At 37.2% G+C, this 19,372-nt stretch overlaps 1 pseudogene; it reads right to left on the bottom strand.

Moving 5' to 3' along the window:
• Positions 1 to 16,221: 16,221 nt before the first annotated feature.
• Positions 16,222 to 19,372, bottom strand: part of LOC115419958 (protein GVQW3-like) — a 199,198-nt pseudogene continuing 196,047 nt past the window's right edge.

The raw sequence follows: 19,372 nt of genomic DNA, 5'->3' as shown, positions 1-19,372 counted from the left end.
ACAGACCACTGCAGAAGACACAAGCACGTCATGGACTGGGATAAGGGCACAGTCAGAACATCTGAAACAAACTCAAACGTTGGATCAAGGAGGCAACAGAGATCAGGAAGTGGGCGAGCGACACCATCAACTGGGACGAGGGGCGAACATCCTCTACACACTTGGGATTCCCTCCTCCACAGACCACCTAAGGTGGAGGAAGCACAGTCGGCGCCGACCAGCTGATAAATGACACGTCAGCGGTACGTCGGATGACGCTTCTGAGGAAGACTGGAGTCACAGTCAAAACTGTCAAGCAGGAAACATCTAAAAACTATACCTTATCTGAACAAAAGAAAAAGAAAAGTATAATTAAATAAACAGAAGACAAAATGAACGTCATTAGCCAGACCCAGATCTGTGTGATGGTTTTGGTGTGTTGAGGACCGCCGTCAGCGACAAGGACATAAAACGTATTTTGACCAGATGAGGGCGATCATGGACCAGTGGACCGACTCTCCACTGACAGACCAACTGCACTTGTACGACTGGGTCAGTGTTGTTTAACGGACATACTGATATGAAATGGACACTGCAGAGTTTCCCACAATTCCACATGATTTCATCAGTCCGGTCCACCCGTTCACTGTCTTCAACCATGAGCGTCTACAGTTCGACTCAAAGGGCGTCTTCAACCACTGGATTCAGTAAAAGGGAAGGTTGATTTTTTTTTTATCATTTCTGTTCTGACAGCCAACAGCACAACCAGACAGTTTTCATTTCCTCTTTTCTCTCCGATCTCTCCATTTACCTCCATTGAAACATTGTGTTTTTCTGACACCAGATTGCGTGAACAACTGCGGTGACGTCGACTCCAAAGTGGTCTATCCCAGTGGTGCAGTGGTCCCTAGACAAGTGGGTAGACTCAATTTTTGCCCTTTTTATATATATATTTTCTTAAAAGTAGTCCAGAAAAACGCTGTTTTAGAAACCATTTTAGAAACATAGGATTCATTACGTTAGTCTTTCATAACATTAGCCTTTCATAACGTTAGTCTTTCATTACGTTAGCCTTTCATTACGTTAGTCTTTCATAACGTTAGCCCTTCATAACTTTATTTCTCATAACTTTATTTATTTCAGTTCAGAAAATTTTTTTTCAATTCTAGTTTTTGTCATTCTGTTAGTTTTCGTTAACGATAATAACCTTGGTTGATATACAGCGTTTTTCTGACACCAGATTGTGTGAACAACTGCAGTGACGTCGACTCCGAAGTGGTCTATTCATCACAAATGATGTAAAGCATTCTTAAAGGTGCAGTCTGTAGGACTTCTGTTCTCATTCTAAAATGGTCCTGACTGTCACAGACATGAAGGAATCCTGTTCATTTCAGTCCTGGTCTCAGTGACAGTAGTATTCCAGACAGAATATTTACATTTAAAGCTCAGTGTCAGCCCCCAAATGATGGTTATGATGTCACTGTGTGTTTTGGTCTGAGGCTCCGCCCATCACCTGTCTGCCAATCACAGAGTCAGTACCTTTGTTCATCCAGGTTGGCAGTTCCACTGAGCTGCAGCTGAACATTTATGAGCACAAATGTCTGACCTGAAGAAACCCAAAAGGACTAAAGGGATTATTCCAAATACGACAAAGAGACAGAGAGAGAAAAGAAACAAGGATCTGGAGGAGAAGAATTAGAAACAGACGACTGAAAGAGGAGAAGAATTAGAAGACCAACGCCGACTCTGCCTTAGACTGACCACCGTAAGAACCACTGAGAGCCGGGACCGCCGTCTGCACCCGGTCCCAGACCGGCGGTCTCTTCTCCTGGCCCTGGTGAACAGACTGCCAGTCTGGGTACTGGTGCAGGACTGGTCTCTGTCCATGGTAGCTCCTTATAGTTCAGTGTTTTCTGTGAAAGTGACCTCTGCATGTAGTGGTGTGTAATCCGAAGGGGGGGGGGGGGATCAGTGGTCCGGTGTCTGTGGTTCAGCCAGGGGGTGGTTGAACCACAGACACCAAAAAGGAAAGGAAATGAACCTTAACAGGCTCATTTCCTTTTCTCTCTCCTGAATGTGTGTGAACTTTCATCAGTGTTCAGGACGTTTGTCTGTTCTATTCTATATCAGACTGATGCAGAATCAGTCTGGGGAGGATTTTTTTGTATAAATTTCTGCTGTGGTGGACAGGATAAGTGGAAACACTAGTAGTAGACGCTCATGCTGGATCTGGACACCCCTAGCCTGGGGGGAGGAGCAGAGGAGACCAGCTGTACAGTATCTGAATGGGACTGCAGAACCAGTTTGGGCCACAGTCCTACATACGACACCTTGAAAGTATCGTCTGTAGTTGGATTTAATTCAGATACTTTTTATTACACTTTTTTATTAATGTATAAACACATTAAGTCCATTTCCTGAGGCCACGTGGCTTTGTTCAAATTACACCCAGGTCAATAACATGTTATCTCTCTGCCGCTGACTCCTGCTTCTGCCTCCTCCCCTCAGTCTTCTGCACAATCAGTGGTGTTTAATTAAAAATGGGAAACAGCAGCTTTTTGGTGTCCTTTTGGTGTAACTTTAACTCATATTATCACAGAGGACGGGGCCTTTGAGCGTCTGTTTGTACAACCCACTTCCAGAACCATGGCACTAAAAAGGCTTTCCAACACTTCACTGATGTCACGCTTTATTGTGTCGTTGGTCTGCTAGATAACATGCATTAGAGGAGGAGGGAGAAGAAAAACACTCCTGTTTTTTTTTTCCTTTGTGGAGGATAATCAGAGGTGAAAAGAGGAGAAATTAGTTACTCAGATCACAGAGGAGCCAGAGATAGAGCGAAGAATGACACAAAATGAACAAAAATGATTTCTCCATTTTGCGATGCGACGCGCGATTTCTCGTTCGCCGCTTTTTATCTGTCGTGTTTGTATTTACGTCAGAGTTAAAGCAAATGTACCATTAATGTCTCCTTTTCACATCTTGCCTGGCTCCAGGTGTTTTGTTCCTTTGTGTTGCTCTGTCTTCTTTTACCTTTTCAGACGTTCTCCTCTGTCTGCTTCCTGTTTTCCTGTTTAGATTCATTTATATTCACAGCTGCTTATTTAAACTCTGCTTCACATCCTCAACCGGCTCCTGGATTCCTCCCGGCTCCGTCTTCATTATTTCCTTTTCACAACTTCTCTTTTTAACAATGCACACTGAAAAAAATTCTGTAATTTAACAAAATTTTTAAAGTTTATTTTACAGATTTTTCCTGTATTTTTAAGATACAGGAAAATATCAATGAAATGACAAAAACAGACTGTGATTTTACATGTCAAACGTAAAATCACAGGAAAAAATTGTAACTGTGAATAACCATAAAATTTCCATTTTTTAAAAGAATTTTTTTCTTTTTTCACAAAAAAATACAGTTAAAATACATTTGCAAATGTATCATAATTTCACAAATATTTCTTTTCTATTTATGAGATTAAACTGTTAATTTAAAGTTTAATACTGTAAAAAAATAATAATAATAAAATGAGATAAAATTACTGACAATTAACTGTAAAAAAGTATTTGTTCTGTCAGTTTAACCAGACTTGTTTGTTAATTGACAAATATCTTGAGTAATTACAGGAGGTTTCACAACAAAAATGTTGAATAAATGTATTTTTGTGAATGTATAACATGTATAAGCACTGATAAACTGTCCAAATACAGTTTTTATCAGTGGATTGGACAACTGAGTCTTATTGAAAATTATATATATATATATATATATATATATATATATATATATATATATATATATACATATGTATGTAATTTGATTGTTTTGATACATGTAAATATTCTTTATTAAACATTTAAGAGTAAAAAAAATGCAAAATCTCATGCAAAGTTAGGGCAAAAATCTGTATTTTAATTATAGAAAATTACCGTATTTTTATGAGATGGTTATTTTCCGTTATTTAACAGTATTTTTTCAGCACCCCTGCTGCCAGAATAATACCGTTTTTTTAAGGTTTTTTTTTTTTTCCAGTGCAGCACCCTTTTTGTATAATTTGTTTTGTCAGCTCTCCTTTTTTCCCGAGCAGCTTTTAAATATTCTTGGCTTTTTTTTTCTCCCCTTGTCAACCCCTCCGTCATCTGCATTTCTGCCTCTTGTTCTTTGACTGGACGTACATTTTTCAGCAGGGGATCAGGTGGCCTACTTACACCTGAATTGCACACAATAAACGCCGACACACACAGCACATACAGAAAATTTATGCTCAAACGTTGCTTTTTTACACCGGATTATCTTCAGTTGCATGTACACGAGCGATTTATAAAAGGAAGCTACCGTGCACATGCACACAAAAACAGGGACACGAGTCATTTATATTCACAGACAAGTTCAAAAAGAAAATTACACACACAGACTTCAAGCGCAGATTTCTGCAAACACAAATACGTTCATAGATGAAAGCAAAAGCGGATGTAAATAAAGTGGACAGCGGCTACATTAGCATGCATTGAGAAGTGCGGAGCAACCAAAGGACAAAGATGCATGTGGGTGTTACTGGTCCAAGGAGTGGTGTGTACAAGCCAATAATGGAATAACGACCAATAATAATAATTATTATCATTATTATCATATAAACATTTTTAAGGGTTTGTCCCATATTTGATCTTTTCAATTGATCCATTCCATTCCACAAAATTTACCAGAAGTCATCAGCTAAAACACACACACACACACACAGATACAGATGTGCACACACACACACACACACACACACACACACAGATACAGATGTGTGTACACACACACACACACACACACACACACACACACACACATGCATACACACATTTCTTTAAAAATGTTTATACCCCCTGATATTATCAAACTGTAATAGTTAATAATAGTTAAAAATTGGCACTTTACTGCTGTGCACTTTAGAAATAAAACTTTTTAGTTATTTATAGGTAATATTTTTTATTTGGGGGGGGGGGGTATTGTTATTGCTATTTTATATCAGTATTTTATTATTTTAATATTTTATCAGTAATTTATACTATTTACTAAATGCTGCTGACAGTCAGGGACCTGAGTACAGTGTTTGGTTTCTGTGTATTTTTTATACGCTGAAATGACAAATAAACTTGAATGTGAATCTGCTAATAACTAGCCAACAGTTGGAATAGTCAGTTCACTGTGAATACACTCTAATAATGTTACATCCTCTTGTACTAAATTTATCAGAATGTACATGGTTTATGGAAGAATTTCAACAAAATGAACTGTTTACCAAAGAAAACTGATCACTGATTACTGTTCAACATGTGTCCTAGAAAAGAAGAAAGGAAGTTTGGACCAGTGAAGAAAGTCAATCTCCCACCACTGCCATCTAGTGGTCAATTATGGGAAATCAAAAAATCATGAACAGTGAAAAAAATGCATTATCTTCGCGAGTGAGTTCCATGTCCCACATGTCAGACATGTTTCATACCACACCACTGTCTGTTTGGAAATGTGTGCTTCCACTTAATGCTGCTGCTGTACAGTCTAATTCACATTGTTCAGGGTGTTTGTTCCACATGCACTGACACACAATGTCTGAAAAGTTGGAACCAAACTTCTATAAACTCAGTAGAAAAAACACCAGTGTGCGTACGAATGTGTGTCTGTTTGTGTCCAGGACTTTCTTAGGTATGTATATGTGTTAGAACAGTGACTTATGGGGACTCATGCGTCCTCATAACATGAATCAGTAGGTTTGAGCGTTAACAGTGGTTTTCAGTGGTTCAGTGTTAGCGTGTTCTGTTTATCAGATTAAGGTCACTCTTAAGAAAATGAGTGTCAGTCAGTATAATGTCCCCTGAATACCTAGAAAAGCAGCATGTGTGTGTGTGTGTTCGTTCATGTGCATGCCGACGCTGTCACTGCAGTCAAACCCAAATGGCATTTCATCTGAAGGACACGGGGTTTTTTGACAGGTGATAATGGAACAGGATGTACGTCTGAGAACTTCTTTTCTCTCTCATTCTCTTCGTGCCCACTCTCACATCCGTCTGTGTGGATGTCTATTAACACTTGAAAATACATTCTAAAAACATGTCAAATGCAATCGCAGTGCAGTTAAGTGACTGGGGTTCCCCAAAGTTGAACATTTTATGCTTGACATCATCCAATCAGAGGAGAGGACCTGGATAATCCACCAGTCCAGTCACCTGTTTACAATCAGAACCAAGTACTGACCGATAAGGATCTGGATGGGATCAGTTCAGATGGGGGTTTGTCTGGGTTTCTTTAACTCGGGTGTCAAACATGCGTCCCGGGGGCCAAAAGCGGCCCGCCTAAGGGTCCAATCCAGCCTGCGGGATGAATTAGTGAAATACAAAACTTACACTGAAGAAATTCACAATCAAGGATGTTAAAATCATTTTAGGCCAATTCGATCTAAAGTGGATCAGACCAGTAAAACACTATCAGAATAACCTATGAATAATGAAAAACACAAATTTTTCTCCTTTTTTTATTGTAAAAAAAAAAAAGAAGTAAAATTACACAAAAATGTTTACATTTACAGACTAGCCTTTTATAAAAAAAATGTGAAAAACCTGAACTAATATGAACAATCTGAAATGTCTTAAGAGAATAAAGTGTAATTGCACAAATATTCTGCCTGTTCTTCTACGTTTTGTGTATTTGTAGATCCACATTTTTAAATCATCTCCTGAACAAAGAAAGCTTGTACTGTTTCAAATCCAGGTTAATTTTAGACACATTTAGTCTCTATAACAGGGGTGTCCAAACTTTTTGTCCAGAGGGCCAGATCTGATAATGTGGACATTGCCAGGGGCCAGTGGTCCCTTCAGACATTTTTTAAACAGTAAAAATTACATATAAATGCGCTGTTCTACAACAATTTTATTTTCATTGTCACAATATTGTTTTTTTAAATGGCAATGTAACCAAATCTAAGCCACTCAGGTGTGAACAAATAGAAAAAAAAAACAAAAAAACAATTCTGCCTTCCTTTCACATCTGGAGTCAGATAACATAGAACAAACTGTGTAGAGTATCTTAAACATCCAAGTTGATAAAAATCTTAACCCCACATTCATTTTAAACATGACTTATATGAGTAATCATTACTCATATACTACTCAGTAATGTAAAGTCTGTTAACGTTTAAGATTAAAACATATGACTCTTACTCTTTGAAAAAAACATTCAGAAAGTAATATTTTGTGTCACATCTACAAGTACATAACACCAGCAGTTAGAGGCAACTAACCTGGCAACTTGGTAGCCTGCCTTGGTGGCGAATTCATTGAACTCCCAGGTTCACATGAAAAGTCACTGTTGGGAGTTTAAAGCAGCTTGAATTTGCTTCACTTTTTCGGAACGCTTACTCCTTGCTAGCTTGTCGTATGCGTTAGCATGTTTTGTCTGCTCGTGTCTCTTTACATTGAATTCCTTAAACAAGGCAACAGTCTCTTGACAAATTAGGCAAACATAATTGCCTCAATTTTCAGTGAAAAAAAATTGTAATTCCCATCTCTCCTGGAAGCGGCGGCCCTCACTGTCAACTTTCGTTATTTTATTTACAGGCGCCGTGGTTAGAAATTAGCGAAAAAGGGTTCACGGTGAGGCCACAGAGCCAGATAGAGTTAGAGTGGTGCTGCCACCATGAGGTGAAAGGAGAAACTGCATTTGGAACCTTTTATGATTCATGTACTCGGTTCAACAGTCCAAGCGGGCCATAAATAATATAATATAAAACTGAAGCTGTGGGCCGTATAAAATCTGACCGCGGGCCGTGATTGGCCCCCGGGCCGGACTTTGGGCATGCCTGCTCTATAATGTGTATTATTATGGATGGAGGCAGTAAATCCAGGTGTAGATTACTGCACAAAGGGAGAGTTGGATTTTCCTTGGTCCGGATATGTACAGTCAGTATGTACAGTCAGTCCAGCTGTGATTTAAAGTGTTTTATTAATTAATTAATTAATTACTAGGAATTTCAGGTGATTCCATTTGAATTCCAGGTGACTCCACATGGGGTCGCGACCCCAAGGTTGAAAAGCACTGCATTAATGACAATGTATAGTTTCCTAAAAAAAAAAAAAAACCTTCATTTTTGGCAGATAAAGGGACATGAGTAGTTAGAGACATGAGCTCATATTGTGCTTCTAAAGGAGAAGAGTGTGACTTTCATTTGATAAATTCTAACAGAGTCTAAAGTTAATTGATAATAGCTGCTGTTTACTGCAGTCAAAGCAGATAAATGAGTATGCACCCAGAAAAGGACTGAACACATCTGACACAGGCAGTGTGACTGTCGCACCAACTGTCAGAGAACAAGGCCTCAACTAATAATACTGACAACACTGACAGATACATGGTGCACCTACCAAGGTTATTATCGTTATAACGAAAACTAATAAAATGACGAAAAGTAGAATTGTAAAAACATTTTTGTTAACTGAAATAAACAGAAACTATAATTAAAAGAAAAAAAAACTACCTAATGGAAAAACGACAATTTCCCCAAAAGTCTCATTTTTCGATCAAAAGTTTTTGGCAAGAGGGGGTTTTTCGGACGTAGTGCAAATGGTATATCACACAAAACTGCAACGGAAAGACCTTTTTTCACAACTAAAGTCAGGTGAATTAAAAAAACCGATGTTGACGGACGTTACAACAAGAGAAGAAGAAGAAGAAGAAGAAGAAGAAACGTGTGTGTGTATGTGTGGACACACCAGGAAACCACATCAGTGTTTAATTTAGTAGGAGACAGAGGGAATACATGATAATAATGAATATATCTGTAAATAAACACCATATTCACGATAATAAAGAAATGATCGCATTTGTGATTTAATGGGAAAAACCGACATTACGCACTTCTGTTTTTTCGACATTTAGTAAATATGGCTAAAGTTTTGCACAGATGTCCGATGGAAAAGTGACTACTGACAGCCATGGTTATTATCATTAATGAAAACTAACGAAATGATGAAAACTAGAATTAAAAAAACCATTTTCTTTAACTGAAATAAATAAAAACTATAATTAAAAGAAAAAAAACGATAACTAACTGAAACTGTATTGTGTGTTTACAAAACTAACTAAAACGGATAAAAATTATGGATAAAATTCCCTTTGTTTTCATCTTTGTCAATGTCTGATTGATATGAAATGGATTTCTTTGTCTCTCTCAGTTTTCTGTGCTGTCACCATACGACACTTTTCTTCTGGTCCCCACTCTACCTGGAAACATGGAGACTAAAGTTGGGAGAAAGCAGCAGAGTCCTGTCTGGGATTTATTTGAATACGACGACAGAGAAGAAGAGAAAAGAGACGACTGAACTACAACTAAACTACAACTGAACTACAACTGAACTACAACTGAACTACAACTAAGCATTTAGAGAAAAACAAAAACTAATCAAAACTAGCAAACCTGCTCTAAAAACGAATTAAAACAAACTGAATTAGAGAAAAAAAAGTCCAAACTAAATAAAACTGAACTAGAATGAAAAATCCAAAACTATTAGAACCTCGACACCATCATGTTTTTTTTCCATAGATTAAAGTGTTGGGGGTTCTTTAATCATATTTCTGTTGACTAGATCCCTTCATTTCTCCTTTTTTTTGTCATTCTCCATGATACTGTGTCAATCTACAATCACAGGGAATAAAACAAATGTAAAACAAATTGTAGCTTCTACATGGTTCATGTTTGTGTCGGTCGATACTACAGGTGTTAAATATTAACCCAAAAAACCCAAACATCCATCACCGACCAAAAGCATCTACTGATCTAAACTGTTGATCCACTAATTCTATCAGTCCATGTCAATAGTTGGTGTCAAATACAGTTCTTCATCTTTTCATGGTCATCAGATATGACCATATTTGGATGTTCAGAGGCTCCATAGTTACCATGGAAACACCGTCATCTTCTCTAACATTGATTCACCAGTCAAACCCATGGAGTTGGATCAATGACAGTGGATGGACACACTGGGTTTATGTTCAGATAATGAAAGATTTAACTGAAAAACTCACTTTTTCTTCAGTTTGCTCCGTTTCTGATATAATAATTGTCAATTTTAATCTGAGGTTTTATAAACATTTTCATGGTTAGTAAATTAAATACAGGAAAATATCTGATTTATACTGAAAAAATGCAAAATACAGAGGATAATATCATGATAAATAGTGAAAAATCACTTAAGAAAGGTTAAATATAGAGAAAATGTCATTTGGGAACCGACACAAAAGTAGCGCTGGGTCTGTATGGGTTAATGACAAGAAAATCTGCAAATCAAACAATATCCAACAAGAAAGACAATGGGAAAACTGAAGCTACAAGTATGAAGGTCAGATATGTTTGGTCTTCAACAAACACGTGAAAGTGTCAGATGTTCAGTCCATGTTGACTGTTCATATTCGTCCAGACCTTGAACATCAGGACCTGCTCTAATGTGTCGTCTACACCACAAGTGTCAAACATGTGGCCCAGGGGCCAAAACTGGCCCCCCAAAGGGTCCAATGTGGCCCGTGGAGTAATGCAACAATTACACTGAACATTTTAACAGTCAAGGATGTTGAAATCATTTTAGGTCAATTCAATCTGAAGTGGATCAGAACCAGTAAAATACTATAATAATAACCGATAAATAATGAAAAAAAGCTATTTTTTCTCTTTGTTTCAGTGTAAACAAAGTAAAATTACACTAAAATATTTACATTTACAGACTAGCCTTTTACAAAAAATGTGAATAACCTGAACAAATAAGAACAGCCTGAAATGTCTTAACAGCACTGTAAAAAAAAACAAACATAAAAATTTAGTAATAGTCCGGCAGCAGGGTGCTGAAAAAATACTGTTAAATAACGGAAAATAACCATCTCATAAAAATACAGTAATTTTCCATAATTAAAATACAGTTTTTTGCCCTAACTTTACATGAGATTTTGCATTTTTTTTTTTAACTTTTTAATGTTTAATAAAGAATATTTACATGTATTAAAACATTCAAATTCCCTATATATATATATATATATATATATATATATATATATATATATATATATATATATATATATATATATATATATGTATATGTATATGTATAAATATACATATATATGTACAGGGTGGGGAAGCAAAATGTACAATGAACATTTAGTTGTTTTTTCTCAGCAGACACTACGTCAGTTGTTTTGAACCCAAACATATACTGATGTCATAATCATACCTAACACTATTATCCATACCTTTTCACAAACTTTTGCCCATATGAGTAATCAGGAAAGCAAACGTCAAAGAGTGTGTGATTTGCTGAATGCACTCGTCACACCAAAGGAGATTTCCAAAATAGTTGGAGTGTCCATAAAGACTGTTTATAATGGAAAGAAGAGAATGACTATGAGCAAAACTATTACCAGAAAGTCTGGAAGTGGAGGAAGCAACAAAAAATGTACCAACGCTTTTATTAAAGCTCTCAAATCCAAAATCCTAAAGGATCCAACCAAATCCATGAGAAAAATGGCAATTGAACTTGAGGTAGACAACAAGAGCGTTAGAAATGCAGTAAAATATGATTTGAAGTTAAAATCTTACACAAGAACACCAAAACACTTGTTGACAACAGCAACAAATCCAACTTTAGCAATTTTTGGGAATCATGTTTATGTCCGCCTTCTAGCCCAGATCTAAACCCTCTGGATTCTGCTGTTTGGGGCGTTTTAGAACATGCTACCAATAGAACATCACACAGCAATGTGGACTTTCGTAAAGATACTATTAAAGAAGAATGGGAGAAGTTGTCACCTCAATATTTGAGGAACACTTGTGCAAGTTTCAGGAAGCGTGTGAAGGCAGTTATTGAGAAAGAAGGAGGACACATAGAATAAAAACATTTTCTATTATGGAAATGTTCTTGTGGCAAATAAATTCTCATGACTTTCAACAAACTAACTGGTCATACACTGTCTTTCAATCCCTGCCTCAAAATATTGTAAATTTTGCTTCCCCACCCTGTATATACACACACACATATATATATATATATATATATATATATATATATATATATATATATATATATATATATATATATATATATATATATATATATATGTGTGTGTGTGTGTATATATATATATATATACATATATATATATATATATATATATATATATATATATATATATATATATATATATATATATATATATATATATATATGTATGTATGTATGTATATATATATATATATATACACACACACATAAAATTTTCAATGAGACTCAGTTGTCCAATCCACTGATAAAAACTGTATTTGGACAGTTTATCAGTGCTTATACATGTTATACATTCACAAAAATACATTTATTCAACATTTTTGTTGTGAAACCTCCTGTAATTATACAAGATATTTGTCAATTAACAAACAAGTCTGGTTAAACTGACAGAACAAATACTTTTTTACAGTTAATTGTCAGTAATTTTATGTCTTTTTAAAATTTTTTTTTTTTACAGTATTAAACTTTAAATTAACAGTTTAATCTCATAAATAGAAAATAAATATTTGTGAAATTACAATGCTTTTGCAAATGTATTTTAATGGTATTTTTTTGTGAAAAAAGAAAAAAAATCTTTTAAAAATTTTAATTTTATGGTTATTCACAGTTACAATTTTTTCATGTTATTCGACATTTGACATGTAAAATCACAGTCTGTTTTTGTCATTTCATTGATATTTTCCTGCATCTTAAAAAGACAGGAAAAATCTGTCAAATAAACAGTGAAAATTCTGTTAAATTACAGGGTTTTTTTTTTAACAGTGAGAGGTATGCGGAATTTGACCAATATTCTGTCTGTTATTAAATGTTTTGTGTTTGTAGATCCACTGTGATCAGTAAGTTGTGATGCACATGTATAAATGATAAATTATGGTGCAATATTGTTAAAACTGCACTTATTTATGTAAGAATTTTCAGGCTGTTCGTATATTTTTATGTTATGTTCAAGTATAGTTCATAGATGTAAAGATTTTCATTAAGTAATTTTACTTTTTTCACTCAAAAATATGGAGAAAATTCTGGAGCTGATCTTATTTCTCAGTTCTTATCCTATTATTAGACTGGTCCGGCCCAGTTTATTTCATATTAGGCTGAATGTGGAACTGAACTAACATGAGTTTGACTCCTGTGGTCGACATCCTGACGGCTGACTTCACAGATCATAAACTTATGGCTCGTCTCTGATTACCAGTTTTACATCTTTGCACACGCTCACACAGACCACAGGTTTTTTTTGGACATGGAATACTTGAAAAGGCCATCAGGGGATGGATCATAAAAGGCCTCCATTAACCGTCTCACCTGCAGAACTCAGAGGTCAACAGCGTTTTTCTGCCTCTGCTCTCTTTATGCCTCGACCGTCTGGTTTTTATAATAACTGCATCTAGATGGAGAACCAGAAAAACCCTCACATGGACAGTAAAATGTTAGTATTTTTACAGATTTTATACAAATCTATTGGTATTAATGATTTCACCCATAGCTGTGCTTGTAAAACAGGTCTGCCTCTGAGAAAAACAGCTTAAACTTTATAGTTCACTCAGAAATACTCAGAAATTCAACATTTTAACCACAGTGGGTTACTGGAGGACATAAGACTTTATTATTTTTTGAGAAATCTTTCAAATATTTTATTATGTAGAAAATCTAAGTCAATGAAGTTACCATATTTGGTGTCTTACCCATAAATAGTAAAAAATTAAATGAAAAACATAAAATCCAAGTAAATATAAAGAATACAAGAAAACGCATGGAAGATGAAAGGAACACGTATTTTCGAACATTAGAACATTACTTGTAGAGTATTACAACACTAACGCACTGACCCGTGGGTTCTAGAGGCAGTAGAGCTGATCACATGGGGAGGAGAGCTAACCTTACCAGGGTAACACACAGATTAGGAAAAAAGAGTTAAATAGTTAGCTGTTAAACGATTTAAATTTTCATCAGATTAATCACAGAGTTGCTGTGGATTAATTTCAATTAATCATGATAAAATGTCAGTCATTTTCAATTTATATAACTCGCGTTTCATTTTGCACGATTCATTCATTCATTTTCTGAACCTGCTTAATTCTCACTAGGGTCACGGGGGCGAAGCCTATCCCAGCTACTTATGGGCGAAGGCAGGGGTCACCCTGGACATGTCTCCAGTTTATTGCAGGGCTGAACATGTAGAGACAAACAATCACTGTCACATTCACACCTACGGGCCATTTAGATTAAACAACTAGTGCATGTGTTTGGATGGTCCAAGAAGGTCCTGGAATGGAACCCAGGACCTTCTTGCTGTGAGGCACGAGTGCGATCCACTTTTGTTTGTCTGTCTGTTTGTGTGCAAGATAACTCAAAAACTTAACGGATTTTCATGAAATTTTCAGAAAATGTTGATACTGGCACAAGGAACAAATGATTAAATTTTGGTGGTGATCGGGGGGGCACCGATCTGCCTTGGCAGAGGCCTGCGCTCTCCGAGTGCTTTTCTAGTTTTATGACATAATACAGTTTTTTTTTGTTGTTTGTTAAGTCTCTTATGCCGTGTTTCCACTATGTGGAACCGACTCGACTCAGCTCGACTCAACTCCGCTCTGGTACCAGGTCCTATTCCAGACCGTTTCCATTCCAGGATACTACCCACTTTACAGTATCTGGTCGTCATAGCGATGCGGCACATTACTTCTGTGTTGTCTGCTCACAGTTGCTGATAAACTCACTGGTTGCCTGTTGTCTGGTCAGACTCCTGCTGAATTTTCCATCTGAACCTCCTGGACAAACCATGGTGTAGTTTTACAGACTGTCATCATGTGGATTCACCTACTGACAGATTTACTGGAAACTTCCACATCTGTTTTTTATAAAGGGCGGGTCACATTCTTTAAATTTTATTATTATATTAATATATTATTATTATTATTATTATTATTAAATTTAAAGAATGGGTCAACATGATGATACAGACTGCTTCATATGAATGTGTGCTTCATAAGTTTAACAAAAGGGATGGAACCACAGCAGCAGTTTGGACCCACTCTGGTCTGACAGAACTATGACTGACAGTCAGCAGGAGGACAGCCGAACTACTGCCCTCTAGTATTTATTTATTTGTCCATTTTATTTTATTTTATTTTATTTTATCTTATTTTATTTTTTCTTTTAGGGAACTTCCACGTTTTGTGGTATTTTTGATACTTTTCATGTATGTACTGAAGCCCTCTTTGTTAACATGAAGTAACTTTGTATGATTGTCATGTACCAAGTGAAAACTCTAATAAAAACTTGAATTATTAAAAAAACGGTGGGTCACAGAGACGACTGTCTGACCAATCAGTGGTCTGCAGTGTTTACACAGTGTCACCTTTTAGTATCTGGTCCCCAGTCCTGGAACCTCAGCAGAGGTGAGACCAAAAAACTAGTACCGGGTACCAGATTCCAGGTCCTTTTTCGGAATGGAAACGCAAAAAGGCCGAGCTGAGCCGAGTCGGTACCATGTAGACCTTGTATTAGCGCTGTTTGCATGACTGTTGTGTCCAGACTTCTCCCTTTTTGCTCCGCCTGTACTCTGGTGCTCCTCCTCCATCACCTGTGCCGCTCCAGTCAAAGGTCTGCCTGGACAACAACGGATCCCTGATGTTTTATGGGAATGCTTCGGGCTGAGGCCTGCTGTAAATACTGACGCCGTGGAACTTTGGCCGGCACAAACCCCCGTCTTTGACAACCAGTTTAATGGTCCAGCAGGTTCATCAACCCCGCTGATCGATCTTAGTCCTTCTTTCTGCGCTCCGTCTCCATCCTTCTTTAACCTCTGTCATTCATAAGTCATACTGGGCTTTATGTCTTAAAGGCACAACGCTGAAGGAACCAGCTGACCTCTGTCTTCTGCAGGTGCTGACTGGATTTACTCTTTGTCTCCCCTTCGTCTCTCGGCCTTCGAATAACTCCACCCCCTCTTCAGTCAGACATGAGCTCACTTCTAACCACAGAAAAGGAACTAATCACTAAATCGGCGTCGGTGAAGTGTCGGCTTGGACCGAACACTTCCATTTTCTTGGCACTGCCTTGCTGGTGGTTGCCAGTTCCCACTCTCCATCCTGCCTCCGTCTGTCCTTCTTTCCACCCTTGTTCTTTCACAGATCCTTTACTTTCTTTCTTTCTATCCATCCATCACCAGTATCTCCCTGTCTTTGCCCCTATCGTTCCCCCTCCATTCCAGTCAGCTGGAACATTCCGGCCAAAGCAGAGGCGACAAAGGCCTTGTGTTGAAAAGGCCACTTCCACAACAGAGCGCATTGTTGGAGTTTTCCAGCAGCGCTCCAGACTGACGGAAATAAAAGCCAAGTGGGCGAAGCAGGAGCGCCGCTGACGAAGGTTCTGAGCCCAGGCCTGGGGAAAATCAGGAAGGTTATTCAGTAATCCAGTTACTTTTATTGCAAAGTTTAACCTAAGAAGACCCTGGGCTACTTTTGTGGCAGCTCCTTATTCTAATATTATCATCGGTATTTTATATTTTTCACTGTATATCATGAATTTTCCTATATTTGATTTTCTATACTTAATTTAGATGCTCATTCTCATATCAAAACAGTTAAAACTGCTGAAAATATCACTTTTTCTTCGAAGATTTCAATAGCTGAACATAAACAAAGTGTGTCCGTCCACTGTCATTGATCAAATGTCATATTATCTTCCTTATTACCTCTGTCAGGTTATGTTTTCATTGGGGTTTGTCTGTTTGTTAGTTTGTCTGTCTGTTTATTTGACTGTTAGCGAGGTAACTCAAAATGTTATGGAAGGATTTTGATGAAATTTTTAGGGAATGTCGATACTGGCACAGTGTTTTTCTAGTTTTGTATTTTTTCAGTAAAAATCATGTATTTTCCTGTGTTTAATTTACAGATCATGTAGATCATAGGTGTCAAACATGAGGCCCGGGGGCCAAAACCAGGCCACCAAAGGCTCCAGTCCGGTCCGTGGGATGAATTTGTGAAACGCAAAAATTGCACTGAAGATATTAGCAATCAAGGATGTTCAAATCATTTTAGGTCAGTTCAATCTACAGTGGGTCAGACCAGTAAAATGCTACCATAATAGCCTATAACTAATGAAAACTATTTTTTTCTCCTTTGTTTTAGTGTAAAAACAGTAAAATTACACAAATGTTTACATTTACAGACTAGCCTTTAACAAAAAATGTGAATAACCTGAACAAAAATGTCTCCAGTGTGTGGAATTGTACCAATATTCTGCCTGTTATTCAATGTTTTGTGCATTTGTACATCCACTGTGATCTGTAAGTTGTGATGCACATGTATAAATGATAAACTAAGGCTTAATACTGTTAAAATTACATTGATTTTTCTTAAGAACTTTCAGGTTGTTCATATTTGTTCAAGTACAGTTCATACATGTAAACAGTTTCATTAAGGAATTTTTCTTTTTTTCACTCAAAAACATAGAGAAAACACTGGAGTTGACATTATTTATCAGTTTTTATCCTATTATTTATATTATTTTACTGGTCCGGCCCACTTTAGATCAGATTAGGCTGAATGTGGAACTGAACTGACATGAGTTTGACAGGCCTGATGTAGATGTTCATAAAAGCTCAGATTAAAGCTGAAGGTTATTAAGTGTTCGATCCCCTACAGGTATGTAACACCGTTAAAAAAATATTTATACTGTCAACACAGAGACACCTGCTATGGATGTAAAGTGTAGTATATAAAGAAACTATTGTGCAAAATGTACTGTGTGTGTGTGAGTGTGTGTGTGTGTGTGAAAGTGACAGACAGATAATGCAGGATGTGTGTGCGGGAGCTGTTTGTTTTGGGATTAATGATTATCTGTATAAATTACAGACATTTGTTTGGAGGTGTCATTGTTTAAGTATGCACCCTCATGCCTCCAGACCCAGTGTGTGTGTGTGTGTGTGTGTGTGTGTGTGTGTGTGTGTGTGTGTGCAGTCAGGGGAGACGATAATGACCTCATTTCCTGCTGAAATATATGCAGGCCCAGCGCCACCACATAAACCTCCAAATAAACCTCATAAACTAAGGCACAAGGCTGGTTACCTTGAAACACACACACACACACACACACACACACACACACACACACACACAAAAACACACACACACACTTGGAGGCACGTACGTGGAGGAGGGAAAAAACAACGACTGAAGTGACCCAAAGGTAAAGCCACCTGTTCATATAGTATTAATGGAAACTCCACCCCCGTGCGTCCATCTGACCTTCTATAGGGTCTGGATCGTTGTGGTCCCGTATGGAAGGGACACACAGCGCTGTGGTCCTTCAGCTCTGTCTGTGCGTTAACAGGACGATAAAGTCAACAGTGCAGACAGGTGGACAGAGGTGGTCTTAGTCACAGCTACTTTGAAAATTTAACAGGACACTAAGAGAAGAGACGGCCCCGCTGGTGGAGGCTCTGACTCCACATTCTGTGTTTTCTCATTCTTTTGCTCTTTAGTAAACTACACTACTACTGCTTTTCACTCTATTCTGCTTTTTTAATCAGTTCATCCATTAGTTCTGTGTGTATGTCTACAGAGGCAGTAAAAGTACTCTGTACTGTACTTAAGTAGAAGTACAGCTACTTGTGTGAAAAAATAGTCTCGTCAGAGTAGAAGTACTGATTCAACTCCTTCACTTAAGTCAAAGTAAAAAAGTACAACTTATATGTTGTAATAAAGTACAAAAGTAAAAAGTAAAACTGCATTTTTTTGTTATGAATGACACAATACTATTTAACCAGACAAAATCATAAAAGTTTCAGAACACACCCAGAATACACTGCATGTTTAGGGAAGTGTTCAGGAGTTTTTGTTAGATGTTACCGACTGCCTGTGTGTGTTTTCTCTGCCGACCGGTCTCCTACATGTGCTTTTCTGATTCTGCCACGAGTTTGAGTGTTATCTACAGTTGTTGTAGCTCGTTAATACGGCCGTGGAATACTGTATGTTTGCAGAACCCATGTTTGTGAAGGAGTAATTAAAAAGAAACAGTAAGAACGAGAAAATCCGTCCTACCTCTCTCTGTGTTGCCAGCTTCGCCACAATATATAAGAATTTTCATGGGCACGGGTAAAATTGAACTAAATGCAGGCCAGGAAGAGAAAAAATAAAAGATTCATGGATGAAAATAATAGTCAGGACATTTAATGATGGTCTGTGGTTAATCCACAGTTGGTTTGTTTTATTTTGAGGTGAGTTTCACTTCTGTTTATGTACAACCACAGACGGCACTGAGCAGCACATACTAGAGATTTATGGTGGATGTGTGTTTTAACCAAAAATAA

The sequence above is a fragment of the Sphaeramia orbicularis genome, chromosome 5, assembly GCF_902148855.1.
Source record: "Sphaeramia orbicularis chromosome 5, fSphaOr1.1, whole genome shotgun sequence".
NCBI classification, from domain to species: Eukaryota; Metazoa; Chordata; class Actinopteri; order Kurtiformes; family Apogonidae; genus Sphaeramia; species Sphaeramia orbicularis.
The sequence above is the reverse complement of the archived record's forward strand: the minus strand, read 5'-3'. Positions and strand labels throughout refer to the sequence as shown.